This window comes from Coenobita brevimanus, chromosome 101 (assembly GCF_032717465.1).
Source record: "Coenobita brevimanus isolate Jiangsu-jjx chromosome 101, ASM3271746v2, whole genome shotgun sequence".
Classification (NCBI taxonomy): Eukaryota; Metazoa; Arthropoda; class Malacostraca; order Decapoda; family Coenobitidae; genus Coenobita; species Coenobita brevimanus.
Genome location: NC_137054.1, coordinates 21,887,300 through 21,907,326, shown reverse-complemented (window position 1 = coordinate 21,907,326; position 20,027 = coordinate 21,887,300).

Sequence of the window (20,027 nt, the reverse complement as noted above, 5' to 3'; positions counted from 1 at the left end):
TACAGATTGAATAACCATGGAGACATGACACATCCCTGTTTCAACCCAACCTTCAAAGAGAAAAATTCACTCAGTTCACCATCCACACGCACTGCAGCCTTAGCACCATCATACATACACTTCACAGCATTCAACAACATTCCATCTACTTTATATATTCTTAACACTTTCCACAGTCCTTGTCTATCCACCCTGTCATATGCTTTCTCCAAATCCATGAAAGCCGCATACAACTTCTTTCCCTTCTCTAGAAATTTTTCCACTAAAGATCTAAGAATGAATATCTGATCTACACAACCTCTTCCCTTCCTAAAGCCTCCCTGTTCTTCTCCAACTAATTCCTCTGTTCTTTCTCTAACTCTGTCAATACACTTTTCCTATTATACTAAGAAGACAGATGCCCCTATGATTACCACACACTTCTTTTTTCCCTTTTCCTTTGTACAAGGGAATAATTATACCTGACTTCCAATCCTCCGGGACTCTACCTTCCTCCCAGGCCAATCTGCACATTTTCCACATCCATTCTACTACTATCTCTCCCCCATACTTCAGCATTTCACCACACACTCCATCAATTCCTGGGGCTTTGCCCAATTTAACACTCTTTATTGCTTCCACAACTTATATCCTACTGATCTCTTCCAGTCTTCTCACCTCCCTCCTACTCCCAGCCATTCCCCAGCCACTTATACTCGCATTACTTCCATCCTCTATGTTCAACAATTCCTTAAAGTGTACTCTCCATCTGCACACTTTTTCTCCCTTCTCCACTAGTAATCTACCATTTTTATCTTTCACTCCCCTACTAACTTCACTTCCACCCTATCTTACTCTTTTCACCTCTTTCAAGAACATTTTCTTACAGTCTCTCCACTTTACACTCAAGTTCCTTCCAAATTCCTCATCCACTCTCTTCTTACTCTCTCTTACTAATCTTTTCACCTCTCTTTCTTTCTACATATAACTCTCTCTTCCGCCTCTCAACTTCTTCCACGTCCCTATTTCTCATCCATTCACTGTATGCTTTCTTCTTTTGTGCCACAGCCTGTCTCACCTCTTCATTCAACCACGCTGTTCCTTGCACACCCCTCCATCTTCTCTTCATCCCACACACCACATCACATGCTGCACATATTTCTTCTGTGAATATCCTGCACACACCTTCCACGTCCCCCATCTGCTCCAATTCATATTTGCCCAATCGTTCCTCCACTTCTCTCTTATACTCTGCCTTTTTCTCATCCTCTTGTAACCTTTCCACTCTCCTTACAAATACTCCTTCTTCCCGTCCTTCCCTTCTTCTATTTTTCCATCCTAAATGGACCTTGATTCTGGCCATCACCAAGTGGTGGTCAGAAAGTCCACTCCCCCAACCTCTATAAGCTCTTGCATCCATTACACAACTTCGCATCCTTCATCCACACACACATAATCAAACATTGCCTTCCTTTCTTTCAGTTCACCACCCACCCTTCTCATTACTAGCCATGTATACCTGTGGATCATTTTGTGCCTGAAGAGGGTATTGGGTATCACCAACCCCCTCCCAGCACAAATGTCCACTAACACACTGCCATTCTCGTCTATCACAGCAGGCACACCCCACTCACCAACTATTTCATCCACCTTCACGTTCCCTACTTTACCATTCATATCACCGATGAAAAACACTCTCTCATTCCTTCCAAACTTTTCCATGCACACCTTCACATTTGTCCAGAACTCTTCTCTCACTCTGCTTGCACGATCTTGTGTTGGCACATACACACACACAATCGCCCACATTTGTACTCTAACTTTCAATCTTACCCACACAATCCTTGACCCAACTGATCCATACTCTCTGATGCTCTTCTTCCATCTTTTACTCACAACTATACATACTCCTTCTTATGCCCTCTCATTCTCACCTACTCCTGCACATATACCTAAGATGACCAGAGTCCCGCTTTTACGAGCTTTTTGGACGTCCGTCCCGCTTTTTTAATTGTGACTAGAATGTCCCGCTTTTTGAGCAAATTATCTTAATTGTCTCGCTTTTAGAAACTTACTATTGCATTAGATATAACATGACCTTCTTTTATGAAATTAGGATGAATTAGAAAAATGCATAATCCTAACCAAATGAAATATCTAATTATTAATATACTCACTAGCTGGTAACTTTGGTCGACCCATTCACTGTACCATACGGTATGTTCGGAGTTCGTAGGAGACGTTAGTTTATGATTAGCAGCCTCGGTTTGAGGTGTAGCGCAGCAGCTGTTGCTGTCACATTAGTCAATATCTATCTGTCTATATATCTATCTGTCTATCTATACCTATCTCTATCTCTTTATCTCTCTGTTTGTCTATCTAACTATCTATCTATCTATCTATATCCATATCTGTATCTCTGTTTATCTATCTAGCTATCTATCTATCTATCTATCTACACACACACACACACACACACACACACACAGGCTCGCGTGTGCGTGCGCGCGTCCCTCTTTTAGCTCCAATAAATCTGGTCACCTTACATATACCCCATCCATACTCCCATTCTTTCACACTCTCATCTCTCCATTTCGTTTCAGTTATTCCGCATACATCAACTTTTGCACTCTCAAGCACCTGGACAATCTCTCTTTCACCTCATAATCCTCTCCCCTTACATTCCCCGTTCCGATTACCATGTCCTTTGTCCGGTCTTTGGTCGTCATTATTTGGTCAGTCCTTGTCCGAGGCTTATTGTTTGTCTTTTTATTCAGTTGTTTTCCGGGGAGGGGCACTAACCCTCCGCCAACCCTTTTAATCGCCTTTTACGACAAGCAGGGATACTGGGGGAGTATTCTCGAAAAAAAAAAACCTACCCCCAGGGGGTATATATACACGTACACCCTCAGCTTAACGATGCATTTGGTTAGGTAAAATCCCATCATCAGGCAGTATATCGTATATCAGGGTAATTTTAACAAGTACGGCTACCGCAAATTGACATAGGACCTCGCCCCACAAGGTATTAAAAAACAGAAATCATGGTACTGTATATCACAATGTTTGTTCATGAAATGCCATTCATTAATATGAAATCACGTCTCCCTTATTTTTCAGGACCAGTTCGATGCATTTTGGCATAGAATAATTTAGATCTCTAAAGTAATCTAAGGACATTTCTTTGTACCAAACATCTGTCAGTTCAGTCTTGAGGTTGTCCAGATTGGGTGTCTTCTTCTCTGCCATGATTTTTTTCATCTTTGCCCAACAGTTTTCTATCGTATTTAGATCCAGTCTGTTGCCAGGCCAGTCGAGGACCTCAATCCGATTATCCTGAAGCCATTTTGTCACCTTTCTTGACTTGTGACATGGAGCTGAATTGTGCATGAAAAAGTCGCACCCATGAATGGCAAAAAAGTTTAACAAATGATCTTTCAGAACTTGAATGTACCGGCCACTATTCATCAAGTTCTTAGGAAGAAAGTAGAGGCCTCCCCTTCCCATTTCACCTGTGAAACACCCCCATACCCTTATTGATTGTGGGTGCTCAACAGTTGGCACCGTGTAGGCAGGGTCATATCGACTATGGGAGGCAGGGCGACGAACCTTGGCGGAATGCACCTCGAACACTTGCAATGTGCTTTCATCGGAAAACATAACTTTTCCCCACTCATCCGATGTCCAGTGTGCATTCTTCTTGGCAAACTGAATGCGCTGCTTCTTCATGCAGTCAGTGAGAAGTGGTTTCTTGGCTGCAGTGCAGCTTGGCAAACCCAGCTCCTTTTGCAAGCGGTGTTGAATAGTTCGAAATGAGATGTCTTTTAACAGCTGGGGATGCATTCTCTTCATTTCTGCTGCTGTCATTTGAGGATTCTTGATTACTTCCCTCTTCAGAAGTGTATCTGTACCTCTGGAAGTCGTCCTCTTCTTTCCACCACCATGCTTGTGCTCTGGTGCGACATCAGGTGACAGGCCGCGTGTTGCAGCAAGAATATTCATGACGGTCGACTTTGCGCATCGAGTACGTTCACAAATCGTGTTGATAGGGACATTATCCTGCCTCCATCCAATGATACAGACCCTCTCATCCCTTGAGAAAGTACTTTCCAGGGAAGACAACTTGACTCTAGGAAAATTACAGGGCAAACACTAATGCATACAAAAAAGAGGGAGGTGGAAGCTTGGAGTGACGGGAGCATATACTTCCACTCTCGCTTCTGGGCAAGCACAGACGTGCTGAGTGTTTCACCACCTCCCGCCAACACCAGAGGAGTTGCCAGTTACTTCTTGCCCAAAAAATTCACTTGGTTGAGTAAGAAACACAAAGCAAAGACAGACAACTCTCCTATAGCAATTCTGTGTGTAAGTCCTAAGTCAGTTTGCAGTGGGTGTAAAGCAATGGGATGAGTTTTTCAGCCTCGGGTTTCCCCCCCAACCAAATCAAAGACCACCCATATGAGCCCAAAATCAAGTTTAAAGCCAATATAAATGGCCTAACAGCTGTAAAAGAAGCTAACCTAAGCCTAACATCTGTAAATAACTCACTAAAACCAACAAATAAAATCTGAAAATCATCAAATATTAGTCTGTAAAAAAATCACACTTAGTAAGCTGTACTTCCAAATGACAATATTCACCACACCTATGGCTAAAACACATTAAGCTAAGTCTAAAAACTATTTATAAATCAACCTAAACACACAATTTTAGTCTAGAATATCATCAAAATTGGTTTTAAAAAATCAAAACCCATCGTTAAACTGGGGTTGGCCATCATTAGGCGGGATATGGTGGTATTTCTACCCCCTTCGTTAAGCCAGGCTATCGCATCTAGGGGTATCGTATAACGGGGTATTACTGTACTATATGTGTGTGTGTGTACTGTATATATACTGTATGTATATAGATAGATAGCTATACAGTGGATTCTCAAATTTTGATGGGAATATGTACCAAAAAACCGCATCGAAATTGAAAATATCATAATTTAAACTGAACTTCTTATGGGAAAAATTAGTTTCGGTCTGGGGCCTCTGAATCTAACTACCTAAAATCATGATTTTTTTGCGCACACCCCTTGTAAATTTTATGAACTATAATTGTGGCAACAAAAAATTAGTCGATCTCCTCTTGCAGATTATCTTGGCTATTGACCACATCTATCTGATCTTAATCTTGCCTCCAGATATCGGTAAGATCTATGTGAAATTAAGGGAAAAAGATTCGTCACAAACTTTGACTCAGGAAAGCAACTGAAATTCTATCTCTAGTAATTTTATATATTGCAGGTTATTTCGTGACCACACCGAAAAATGTACAATGATCCTCTAGGGAACCATGGACTACAGTTTGGGAACAACTGTTCAAGAGGCATCAAGAAATTTAAGAAACTGCACTGAAAGGATTCATGAGAACTGCATCCAACCTCTTTATTACCAGCACTTCCTACTAAGTTGAATAAAACCTTCTAGAGGTAGCAAGAACTGAAAAGACATAATCGGACTAAAGAGATTAACTTTATTCCTTATCATGTCGCTTAATGTTTGCTCAGTCCTGTCTGGTCCTTCTTCATTTTGTCATTAGCCTCTTCTTTACAATAATGTTCACCATATTATTGTATTATTATTTTCAGATGATTTTATTCAGCTCAACCTGTTTATAACAACGGGGTCTCCTAAGTTCAATGTAATCTTATAGTGCTAGCATGAAAATAATAATAACCGCATTTGGTTAGCCTTTCATCTTTTGTGTTCAGGTTATAATTTCTGCCTCTTTCTTTCATTTCCCTGCCCATACTGTTGCATCGCTTCAGCTCCACAGTTCCTTTAATATAACTAACCTCCCCTATACTGACAAATTCATCAGATCTCAAGAAAAAGTTGTTAAAGACTTCCTAACACAGATTATGTAGACTATTTCCAATGGCCATATTATCTTCATCTTAGTGGTTTTCTAGCATCTCTTCCTTACCAGTTTAATTTTCACTGCAGGTATTGTTTTAGTTTTGGAGGCTTTTCAGCATCTTCTCCGTATCTTTTTCATTTCTGCATATGTCGCGTCAATATTCCATCGTATGTTATCTATGCAATGGTATGTGGATAGTGCAGAGGCATAATGTAAATAACATGCACGGGAACAGCAGTGTAAGATATGCCACACAAACTGCAAAGGATGTGACAGGGAACCTCCTTACCCGAAAAGAATACTTTTTTCTTCTTTTTTTTTTCAGTTAGAGAAATACTGTTTAACTCTCTAATAGCGGGAATATCTTTTTCTTCTAATTCTTGGCGTGACAGTTTTATTCACTTAGGACAGCCTCTGCTATATGGAGGGGTTAGATACATGTATATCTTTAACTCCTTTACCACGAGATGCCTTTCCAAAGTCAATACAATCGCTCGGCAGCAGCTACAGTATATTACAAAGGATGTCAGCCGAATTCAAAGAGTTAAACTTATTTATATCAACTGATACCAGACTGTACTGCAATGTAAAAGTCGTCATCATACTGAAGTAATATAAATCATCACTTCTACTAATCCAATTCCTCTCCTAAACCTTCAAACACCCTATTCCCGTCCGCTCATACGGATAATTATTCTCTCCCTTTTGGCCACCTTCTTTCCAGTTTACCGCTGACTTTCCTTCCCCTTTCCTATAAATCTATCTCCTTCTTCCCAGTCTCCCTTTCTGCAGCCCACACTCCCCTTTCTGGCAGGCCTACTTATATCATGCCACCCGTCTTCCCCCCTGTTAAGGAAGCTGTTAAGGAAGTCATAACGCTTCCAAGGCAGAATTATTTTATGGTATAGTCAGGATGTTCAGATTTTCACCCCAAAATCTGTACACCCTGGAGATCCAATAGATGGATTTCAAGCCTCATCATGTAAAAGTGTAGATGTAAAACAAGAAGATATGAATAATATGGCAGTTCAGAATTGATAAGGCAGTATATACCTATAACTCTATAAGGACCTATGTCTTGACATTTCATGTGTGTAAACTGCATGCTATAAAGGCACAATTCAGATACTTAAACTAATGTCAGTATTACGACAATTGCATGGTAAACTGAAGGCTCTCATAATTTTTTCCTCTGTCTGAATTACAAAAATGTTACCAAGTAAGATAATCAGTCTGTGAAACAAAGAACATCAGAATAATACCAGACAATATTGATCTCTCAAATTCAGAACAAAGAAAATCTCTATCTGTCTATATAGGCTACCTAGGCTGCTTCCCCCAAGGAAAGGGAGGTATGAACAATAACGAACAAAGCTTTAACTGAATGAAAGATGCATCAGCACATTTTGAAAAGCTTTTGGAGAAAATGAACATCATAGGTTTCTTCTATACTTCCCTCTGTGACGTGAATTTTGCACTGAATAGCTAGACACTGTATTTGACAAACCATTCAAAGAGCTTCAAAGTGCATAAATAAACATACGCGAAATTTGTGAACCTCATAATTACATAAGCAAGGCCATGCCTCTCGCAACGCTTTTGCCACATAAATTATTACCTAGCAATGGTAACTAGTATAGACAAGGTCTTCATTGCGAGACCTTGGAGGCTTGGCCAAGACAAGGCCCATAATATGCTTTAAAAGACTATAAAAATCAGGTCATTATTTTGGCTTTTTACCTATAGAGAATCAAGGTATTTATATAAATTAATTTCAACTTATGAATCGTTTGCGAATTTAGTTCATCATGAGAATTATTTAGGTGGATCCTAGGGGGACACTTGTAACACCCCCGGAGACACTGCGGGGGGCTGCAAAGGGCTATTTTCAAATTGTCCTTCAGTACGTAAATCAGTAAGTCGATAAATTCTGATATATCAGCTCTTCTTGGCCGTCCCCTAGGAGGTCCAGCAGTAAGAGTTACCAGATCGCTGAAGGTTTGTGGAGACATTCCAACGTTCGGGATAGTCATTACCACTTTGTGGCTGTTCCTCATAATCTGAGCATTTTTTTTTTTTCGACTTAGAAATGCAGAGGACCTCTTAATCAACTCTTTTCTTAATATGTCCAATAAACCCTTTGTACCCTGAATCTCATTTAAATACCTTTAGTCAGAGATACTCACAGCTAAATGTAATCGTCTGGAGGTACCTACATTATTAAGATCGTCATCGTGGTAGAAACGATAAATACGCGTATTAAGATCGTCTTCGTAGCAGAAAAGATAAATATGCGTATATATTGTTTATAACCTCCATCGTTCGGAAGCCTTCTTCATCTGAATAAAAACGTTGATCTGCCTGTGATTAGTACCAGAGGAATCAATGATAAATCTCATCTTCATTTCTTCCGTTTTTTCCCATTTCGGCTTTCTCTTCCGTCATATCATCCCCCTCCCCCATTTTCTTTGTTTTTATTCTTTTCTCCCTCTTTTATATTCCTGCTTTCTCCCCTCCTCTCTTCCGTCATCCCTTTCCTCTTTGCCAGTCGTCGGTTTCTTTTCATAATTTCTGTTTTCTCCTTCCCATTTTCTCTTCCTTTCCACCTTATGTTTTTCTTTTCACTCTCTCTCCTCTGCCTCATATTTCTCCTTCCGTCGTCCTTTTCTTCCTGCTTAGTCTCAGGTTTCTCCTCTCTCACTCTCTTTTCTTCCTTTCCCCTTGTTCATAAATTAACCGAATCTCCTTTCTCTTCTTAACAGTTTCTCTTTCCATCTGTCCAGTCCCTTGTATGTTTCCACTTTCCCCCCTCTCCCCGTCTATCGTCTAATTTGCTTCCCATTTTCTTCGACAGTATTTCCCCTTTTCTCCTAAAGAAAGAAAAGAAGAAGGCGGCTTAAAATTAATGCCTATCGATTGTTGTGTATTCTCTCTTTCACTGTTGTTTTCCAATTTTACTCCGTGGTGACAAAAAAAAAAAAAAAAAAAAAAAATGCCTGGTAGTCTGGTGGTATTAGTGCTTGGGTGGGGGTGACAGCTCTGCCCCACGCGTAATGGATCATTCACAGGGACGGGTCGGCCGGTTCCCAGCTCTGAACTGTTCTGTGGTATGGCAGGTTCACCTCAGAAAGTAACATAAGATTTTGATGTTCCTTTTCTCGAACCTTTCTTCTCTTTATTTCCCTTTTCTTCTCCTTTTTTACACCCTTATTTTTCACTGCAGGATATCTCCCCCCATCCCCAGCAGTGATATCGTGCAGGAGTTGTAATGGTCTCTCCGTGGCTCAGCGTGAGACCTGTCTTTTGTTACACGGCTTCCAGTCTTTTACCAAACGTTTGGATAACCAAGAAATTTCTGTGACTTGAACCCGATGGTAAAATTTAATCTTGTTAGCTTCAGATGATTTTATTCGGCTCAAAGGGGAGTTTTAGCATTGAAGGGGTAAGATATAGATTTCATAAACCCTACCACTCAAATAACGTCTTTTAAAGTGTGTTGTATTACCGTCACACGAATTTATATCCCTCAGGATAGTCTTCCAACTACAGGGGTTATTTGTAACTTACATTAACCTCCATCATTACTTGGATACTCTCATAAGCTGAATAAAATCTTCGGAAGTTAACGTGAATAAAATGAGTAATAATGACGCCCTCGGGATGAAGGGCTTAAGAGGTTTTAGAAGAAAGAAGCTGCAGAAACCGTAATAGAGATGACGTCTCCATTAAACTTAATAGAATCGCAATCACAGTTTCCATAATTGTAATAATATCCAGTTCAATCGTGCATCATCCTTGAACATGCTTGGGGTTTCATTCACACGGGACTTATCTTGGAAAGATCATATTACATTTCTTGTAAAATCTGCTTCCAAGAGATTAAGTGTGCTAAGCCGACTCCGTTCCTTCTTTACCCCTGCACAATTGTTGACTTTACACACGGGTTTTATTCTCCCCTTTTTACTGTACAACTCTCATGTGTGGGGAGGCTCCCCACATACAGCTTTTCTCAATAGCGTGGAGTCAAAGGCTATTCGTCTCATCAACTCTCCTCCTCTTACTGGCTTCCTTTAACCTCTGCCTCTTCGTCGCACTGTTGCTTCTTTATCTCTTTTCTATTGCTACTTCAATGGTCACTGCTCCTCTGAACCCACTGCTTGTATCCCTCCACCTTTACGACGGGCGCGTAGCACCCGTCTAACAACAAACTCTCATCGCTTTTCTCTCCAACTCTCTAATGCAAGCGTTAACCGTTACTCCCAGTCCTTCATTTATGGAACAGGTCAACTCTGGAACTGTCTCCCTCCCTCTGTATTTCCTACTTCCTATGATCTCTAGTCTTTCAAACCCAGTGTGTCCAGGCAGCTCGAAATGAATGGATCTTGAATTTGGCTGTCTTTTGTATTGTTTTTTTTTTCTTTCTTTCTTTCTTGGAAGGAACGTTCATGCGGGCTCAGCCTTTGGTTCCTTCTCCCTCGCATAAAAAAAAAAAACATTAATGCTATCGTCATATCCATTGCCATCGTCTCGTCGTCAGTATAGAGTATAGATATAAAGAACACATAACAACTAACTCTTTGGTCCCTCTTGGGTGATGTACAGCTTGTGCAAATGCCAAGCGTCGCTAGAATAACATATAACTCGATATTTATCTAAATCATTTACTTATCATGGGCTTCCTTACTTTCTGAAGTATGTCCATACTGAATTAAACATATTTTAAAATTATTGTCTGTCAAAATGGAATGTGCTATTACAGTCATTCTTATTTCATGATTTCTTAATTGGAAGTACGAAACTGCCGTTAATCGTCTTCGATATTTTTTATGTCCATATCCAGAACATTACACACATTCGTGCTGGTAAAGTCTGGGCAGAGTACGACTAAACCAGAAGTCAGCAATTAAGCAATTATGACTATCTGGCAACCATAAACACTAGAATACTAATCACGCGATTTCCTCGGCAAGTGAGTCTGTCACATTGCTTAGGGATTGCATTAGCACAGACAACAGAATGACTGGGATTGCGCTGCAACTACATGTCACCAGAGGAGGACATCAGACAGCAAGGATAAGGAAGTAACTCTCCATGCATGAGTGTCTTTTTAAAAGTTAGACAGTAGCAGATGTACTCCAGATTACGTGGAGCACATATTTTCCCGCACCAGGAGCTCGAGCGAATATAATAGTACACTTACGACAGTCTGCTAAAATCATTGTCCCGCAAATCTTTTAAAATGCTCTAAGTTTGCTTCTTTTTTTTTTTTTTTTTCTTAATTAAGAGGATATGGCTATTTCAGATAGAAAAACCTAAGGCATTCCCTATACACTACAGTATTGATAATCTGATAGACGAAGGCGTGCATTGCTTCCATGAGTACCGGTGTAAACTAAAGTGCTCATAACTTGTCAGTCTTAAGCTGGGAATCAGTGCACCATTCATTACTTTCATGTGTAATAGTAAAAATTTTACGCCAATTCAGGGGCATTTCAGGAAAAGAAGGAAGGGGAAGTTACCAGGCAGTACATCTAAATATAGATGAACCGGTAGGGCCCAATCAGGTAAGTCTTTATTTTTCGAATGTTTTTTGTGCTTGCAGCAGGTTTGCGTGCTCTTTTCATGTTGGCATATTTGACATCTTTCCAAAGAACGAAGAAATGTAACGTAAATGGTCACTATTAATAAGACGTCAGGGAGGAAGGTTTGCAAAAGCCCATTATATTGTTTTCAGTCAAGACTTGCTGCCAGAAAATTTTGATCAGACAGGGCAGAGCGTGAGACTTCGCCAAGGTTGTATTGCCCAGCATTTTCGAAAACAACCATAAACATCTATAGCAAGTAAGAAGCCTAAACTGGAAGCTTGTAAGCAACGTGTGTCCTGTCTAATCTCTAAAATCTGTTGAGTACTAAATTAATGCTTTTAAAATTAGACAGAAGATGATTGACTTATGACCGAGACATGATACATTCTGCAAATATTCCTGCTTATTTCTTACCATCCAGACTATTATTTATTATTTCTAGTTTATTGTTTAGGTCACAATGTCACGGGGGATGTGAATTTATGAATAAAAAATACTAAATTTACTTGAAAAAAGAAACAAGGGATTGACTTGTGAAAATCAAGTAGTAAGCTTTACTTTATGCCAGCTTACTTCGCCGATTCTCTAAGGACAAGTATTTATAAACTTTCACAACAGTACACAGCAGAGACAAATTACTCACGCGTGATGTTTGTTAGTACTGTTAGCCTCTTGAGAAAGTGACGCCACCCCTGACAATCAATACCTAATGCTAAGAGTAATAAACAGGTTCTTGCCGGTGTTTAACTCCTGGCTGGCACAACGGATTTAAGTTTGTTACAAAAGAATTGGCCTAAGTACCAGTTATGAATATTGTAAAGAGTTTGTGCAAACTAGGAGCAGCAACTAAAATACGCTTAATGTGGAGAAATAAAACACGAGTCTAATTACATTAAGCTAAAAATAAAGAACTGTAAATTTATTGATTACAATAAAATAAATTTACGTTATATGAATCTCAAAATGAATTCAAAGGGGAATTTCACGGTCACTAGGGGACTCATGAATTCAAATAACAAAGAGAATACACTTACTCGCTCATTCAAAAGCTAACTAAACTTAAGCCTAGAAAAACGAACAGAAATACTGGTCAGTGAAGGGGAGCTGAAATGAAAGTCTGGGCGCCTGTGATGAACATCAAAACCCTGCTATTCGCTATAAGCCCGCTTCGCCAATTCACCGTCTCAGTGGAGATTCAGGAACTTGCTGTACAACAGAGGTGCTGCTCTACGCTGGGCACAAACGTTCTTATCTTCCATGCGATTCAGAGCTGACTGAGTTAAAACTAGGAAAGGGGATGAGAGATGGCCGTGTTCACCAGAAGTAGGCATGGCCTAACATCAACAGTCAATGGAAAGAGGCAAACGATGTAGGCTCACAATAAATCACTCAATGAAAGCACTAATGTCGTGGATAAGAATGGTCACTTGTGAAACAGTGACAAATGTTCTGAAAAACATTCCGATCGAAGTGGATAAGAGGACGGTTGAACTGAGTGATGCCCAGTGGGAATTCCACTAGAGTTCATGGTTTTCTCATCAAAGTACAATGTCACTAATTTATATAAATACACTCGCGCAAATTCGTGACATTACATCCCATCAAAATCAAACTTTTCTTCAAAAAATATTTACGATATACATATAAATCCTAACTCAACTAAGGCTGAGTGGATTAAAGACTGAGTACTGACTGCTATTTTGCTGAGAAATACTAATAATCAAAAGTAAAGAATATAGGCGCAGGCTGGTAATGACCAGTTTTGTCTAGTTAAACTGGTAAAGAAAATAAGAAAAAAAAATGCAACTGATTGGGAAAACTAATAGGTATTTTACCTATTAGATTTCCCAATCAGATAGTACCTATAGAGTTTAATGATAACAAATTCCTAGGTGTGAGTATTATCTCGTTAATAACTTTAGAGCTAGGAGTTAATATCCTGGAATGAGGTCGGCAGATGTCACGGGGGGACGTGAATTGATCAATTAGAAATGTTGGATGTTACTTGTGAATAGAGACAAGGAATCGACTTGTGAAAATCAAATAGTAAGTTTTACTTTATGCCAGCTTACTTCGCCGATTCTCTAAGGACAAGAATTTATAAACTTTCACAACAGTACACAGCAGAGACTAATTACTCACGCGTGCTGTTTGTTAGTACTGTTAACCTCTTGAGAAAGTGACTCCACCCCCGACAATCAATACCTAATGCTAAGAGTAATAGACAGGTTCCTGCCGGTGCTTAACTCCTGGCTGGCACAACGGATTTAAGTTTGATGCAAAAGAATTGGCCTAAGTACCATATGAATATTGTAAAGAGTTTGTGCAAACTAGTACCGGCAACTAAAATAAGCTTAATGTGGAGAAATAAACATAAGTCTAATTACATTAAGCTCAAAGAAAAGAATTGTATATTTATTGATTACAATAAAATAAATTTACGTTATATGAACCTTAAAATGAATTCAAAGGGAAATTTCACTGTCACTAAGGGACTCATGAATTCAAATAACAAAGAGAATACACTCACTCGCTCATTCAAAAGCTAATTAAACTTAAGCCTAGAAAAACGAACATAAGTACTGGTCAGTGAAGGGGAGCTGAAATGAAAGTCTGGGAACGTGTGATGAACATCAAAACGCTGCTATTCGCTATAAGCCCACTTCGCCAATTCACCGTCTCGGTGGAGATTCAGGAACTTGCTGTACAATGGAGGCACTGCTCTATGCTGGGCACAAACGGTTCTATCCTCCAGCTGACTGAGTTGAAACTAGGAAAGGGGGCGAGAGATGGCCGTGTTCACTGGAAGTAGGCATGGCCTAATTTCAACGGTCAACGGAAAGAGGGCGAACAATATAGGCTCACAATAAATCACTCAGTGAAAGCACTAATGTCATGGATAAGAATGGTCACTTGTGAAACAGTGACAAATGTTCTGAAAACCATCCCGATCGACGTGAATACGAGGACGGTTGAAATGAGTGATGCCCAGTGGGAATTCCACTAGAGTTTGTGGTTTTCTCATCAAAATACAATGTCGCGAATTTATATAAATACACTCGCGCGAATTCGTGACACACAAAGCCTAATAAAATTTGTGTGGCAGCTCATGATGCACATAAATCTATCTATCTATTGCCAGACGCCTCAATCCCGTTTGGGGTGACCACAAACAAATCGCCTCCAAGTCGCCCTGTCCCCTTCTATTTCACTGCCCTGCTCCCAACTCACACTCCCCTCTCTCATATACCTTTCCACCTCATCCCTCCATCTCATCCTCGGCCTCCCCCTCCCTCTTCCCCCCTCCACCTCACTCACATACACTCTCTTTGTCAGTCTTTCACCCTCCATCCTCTCCACACTGCCAAACCACCTCAGTGTGTTCCTCATAACGCTTCCTATCACATCCACATCAACACTACAACGCTCCTTTATATTCTCATTCGTCAGCCTGTCTCTCCATGTGACTCTACAGGCTCCTCTTAAATAACTCATTTCCACTGCTCTCACTCTTGACTTGTGTCCTTCCAACAACGTCCAAGCTTCACTTCCATACGTTAGAGTTGGTATCACAATACTGTCATGTAGTAACTTTTTCACTTCCATGCTCACTTCCCTGTTTCTTATCACTGCTTTCAAAGAACCAGCAACCTTTCTTCCCTGCTGTACCCTTTCAAGCACTTCACCCTCCAACCTCCATCCTTACTCATCACACTACCCAAGTACTTAAACGTACTCACATTTTCCAATTCCTCACCATCCAACCTCGCTGTACATTCACTGACTTCACCTCTCTCAAAGACCATCACTTAACTCTTCCCTACATTCACCTTTAGATTCCGTTTCTTACACACTTTCCCAAACTCATCCACCAAGCCTTGCAGCTCCCCTTAGTCTTCACTCAACAACACAGTATCATCTGCAAACAACAGTACAGGGAGTTTGCAAACACTATCCTCTCTCACCAGGGACACTCCAACATCCACTACCCTACCTTGTACCTCTTTTATTACTCCATCCATGTACAGACTGAACAGCCATGGAGACATGACACATCCCTGTTTCAACCCAACTTTCAAAGAGAAAAATTCACTTAGTTCACCATCCACACGCATTGCAGCCTTCACACCATCGCACATACTCTTTACAGCATTCAACAACTTCCCATCTACTCCATATATATTCTTAACACTTTCCACAATCCTTGTCTATCCACCCTTTCATATGCTTTCTCCAAATCCATGAAAGCCGCATACAACTTCTTTCCCTTCTCTAGAAACTTTTCCACTAAAGATCTAAGAATGAATATCTGATCTACACAACCTCTTCCCTTCCTAAAGCCTCCCTGTTCTTCACCAACTAATTTCTCTGTTCTTTCTCTAACTCTGTCAGTAAGTATCCTACCATACACTTTTCCTATTATACTAAGAAGACAAATGCCCCTATGATTACCACACACTTCTTTTTCCCCTTTTCCTTTGTACAAGGGAATAATTATACCTGACTTCCAATCCTCCGGGACTCTACCTTCCTCCCAGGCCAATCTGCACATCTTCCACATCCATTCTACTTCTATCTCTCCCCCATGCTTCAGCATTTCACCACACACTCCATCAATTCCTGGGGCTTTCCCCGATTTAACTTTCTTCATTGTTTCCACAACTTCTATCCTACTGATTTCTTCCTGTCTTCTCACTTCCCTCCTTCTCCCAGCTATTCTCCAGCCACTTATACTCGCATTACTTCCATCCTCTACGTTCAACAATTCCTTAAAGTGTTCTCTCCATCTGCTCACTTTTTCTCCCTTCTCCACTAGTAATGTACCATTTTTATCTTTCATTCCCCTGCTAACTTCACTTCCACCCTGTCTTACTCTTTTCACCTCTTTCCAGAACAATTTCTTATAGTCCCTCCACTTTACACTCAAATTCCTTCCAAATTCCTCATCCACTCTCTTCTTACTTTCTCTTACTAATCTTTTCACCTCTCTCTTTCTTTCTACATATAACTGTCTCTTCCGCCTCTCAACTTCTTCCACGCCCCTATTCCTCATCAATTCATTGTATGCTTTCTTCTTTTGTGCCACAGCCTGTTTCACCTCTTCAGTCCACCACGCTGTTCCTTGCACCCCCCTCCGTCTTCTCTTCCTTCCACACACCACATCACATGCTGCACATATTTCTTCTGTAAATATCCTACACACACCTTCCACATCTCCCATCTGCTCCAGTTTATATTTGCCTAATCGTTCCTCCACTTCTCTCTTATACTCTGCCTTTTTCTGATCCTCTTCTAACCTTTCCACTCTCCTTGCCACTACTCCTTCCTCTCGTCTTTCCTTTCTTCTATTCTTCCATCTTACTTGAAATCTAATTCTGGCCACCACCAAGTAGTGGTCAGAAAGTCCACTCCCCCATCCTCTATAAACTTGTCCACATAAAACTTGTACATATTTATTACTAGTTGTTTCTACTTTTCCCTGATACCATAAACAGTGTTCTGTACCTCTTTGTAAGTATACAGATGTTACTTACTGTAAAGCCATAACAAGTTCTTAATTTCTCTGATATTCGTTTCGATCCCATGAATATTTGTGGCTTAGTTTTACCTGACTGTCACTTGGAAAGTGGAATATTTAGTAGACTTCTTGATGAGAAATGTAACCAAGAGAACCGCTGTGCAAATGAAATGGGTCTAGTAAAGTTCTACTCAGCTTTGTATCGAGATTTTTAAGTCTTGGAAGTCCATGACGCTACATAATTTAAAAACTTTCTTCTTCGTTTTCCAAAACCTCTTAAGAAATTGGCCAATGCTCACTGGTTTTAACAGACATTCGGTTAGGTTTATAGTGCAGTACCAATGGTTTCAGTAAGACTTTTCGGGACTAGGCTACTCAGAGATTCCGCCCCAACTTTCTGCAATTCTTACTCTTCTGCTCTAACCGTGGGCAGTCGGGCACTAACGTGCACGAACGGTGGCTTAGAGCCTAACGCCCGTAGTCTTCAAACTGAGGGCAGAGGTTACCCTTTCCGCATCGTGCTCGAAGTGTAAGCTGACATCTTCAGCGTAAATGGTAATCTTGAAAGCATGAGAGCGCACCGCTTTGTGTGGGTAAGCGCGGCAAGCAGTTGGTAACACTGATTAATTTTAAATTTTAAAAATAAAAAATAAAAAAGCATATGACATTTTCTACGGCTGATATACAATATAAACTCATAATGATAGCAATTCTTACCTCTTTTATTATTAAAGACTGTCATATGCTCTTGAATGCTCTGTATAAGAGTAGCCTCATCGATATATATTAGTGAGTAGCCTATGCATACAGGCTTTGGAGAACAAGTACCGTAAGAAAAATTCGGTGTCAGACATAGCTTCAAAGGGGTTCATGCGGTCAGTAATAACCCTACGAATATGCCTTGGCTGGCCTTACCAATTTTGACTACATTTCTGCCCCAAATGCTTGTTTTTGTCATTATTCCCACCCAGAACCCCAAAATCCCACGAGTCCCTCAAGACACATGGGAGGGGGATTTAATTTGAAAACCAATCGCGAACACCGAAAATAAAGGTCAAAATCTTTAAAATCACACTAAAAACCACCAGAAAACTATATTGTCAAACCAAAACAAAATAGTGCGGACTTGTAAAAGTTTACTGAACGCAAACATGAGTCTTCGTAATTCAAACTGGATGTGCGCGATTCGTCTGTTTAGGTAGTGATCGGCCAAGTTTTACTGTAGGAATCTTTTCATGAGCTAATCAAACTAATTATTAAAGTATCATGCACTATATATGATGAACAGCTTAGTAGAAATAGTGAAAAATTAAACGGAATGGATACATTATCTCATCTTTGTTTTTGTCTCGTAAACTAATCATCTCATTAGAAGCGGTGAAGTCTTTGAAAACGATAAAGATACTAAACGCATTTTTTTGTACACGATGTTTTTATCATTAAATTAAAGTTCCCATCACACACACATTAGGGTACTTCAAATTCTACATAGTTTTCTTTGTACAAGGCTGCAATAATATGACGAAGGGGCATGCGAAGGGGTGCTATGAGACTCCCTGTGGATTCCAGAACTAGGCTATGGTAATCCTCTCCCATTTACCGGGGAACACTCTACCTTTCGTGCGTTAAGATTACCAAAAGATACAAACAGGGCAAGGTGAACGCCTGCCCCCGGTTTAGGACTACGGCCGTTAGACCCACGTAGAATGGCCGCGGACAGCACACGTTTGTTCCTTCATAAAGTATATACCGGTTCTTGTGAGGTGCTGCGAAAAAAAAAAAAAGTACTTGGCATCACTGCATTATTTCTACGGGTAAAAGAAAGAAAAAAAAGTATTTCGGTATAACGTAGAATCAAGGTCAAACACGGCTAGCAGAAAACTGTATGAAAATGCCCCCCCCCCAAAAAAAAAAAGATAAAGCTTTTACAGAGTAGCAAAATACCTGCACTGTACAAATATAGCCCTATCTAATATGGCGGCGCTAGTTGCCGTGCTCTTTGTGAGGAAAGCCACATGATTAGCATGTTAGACTTTATTTATTTCTGTGCTGGAACAACATTCCACTGTGTTAGGAGCTAAATATACTAAAACATTCCTCGCTTGACTTTACTTGATTCATCTCACATTTCACCAGTTTCCCTTACACGTTGATTCACCACAAGACACACTCACAAATTCTAATATGGAGATATATTGGGAACTAGACATCACTCTCAGAGTACACACCTCCGCCAATGACAATGCCATTATAAAAGGATCCAGATCCGTGGAGATATTGTATGGAATACTTAGGATCCGGATCCACACTCAAATACAATCAATTGTTCCTTGACCTATGGCCCACTCTTCAGAAATATTCATTGGAATTCATTGAGAACTTTTGGAGGAATGGTGTGGGATACTCCGGATCCGGATCCATCCCCAAATTTAATGAGTTCTGTCTTGGCCCATGACCCACCATTCCACAAATTTTAATTGAAAATCATTGTGAACATTTGGAGATATCGTGTTGACAAACTAACAGACAAACATAGGTGAATACATAACCTCTTCCAACTTCGTTGGCGGGGGTAACAAATTATAAAATGTTCTAAAGGGAAGTAGGACAGCAAATAAATGTGGGTTTAGTTGACGGCCGGGTGCACAATAATCCCACAAACAAGTTTCCATTATTTTCCTGTTAGCTTAAAATGAGCCTATATATCATTAGGCAGTGCCAATAGAAATAAGTTCACTAACCTGTACTTCAGAGGAGGAAAAGCGGAAAATAATATCCGCAAAGAAAGTCTGCTATTACCAGATTACATACCTATGTCATGTTTTGTGCAGTCGAATTGTGGTCATACAATTTCATACAATGCCGTACAGTTTCAAACTGCCACATACAGTTCCATATGATACCATCGAAAATGAAACACTTCTCAGAGGTGGTTAGAAATCCGGCAGTGAACTTGTACAATTTATATGCAGTTTCAAACAAAGCCAGGAGTGACTCCTTTTTTTTTTCTTTCTTTTTTGTCGAGCAATCCATGCCGG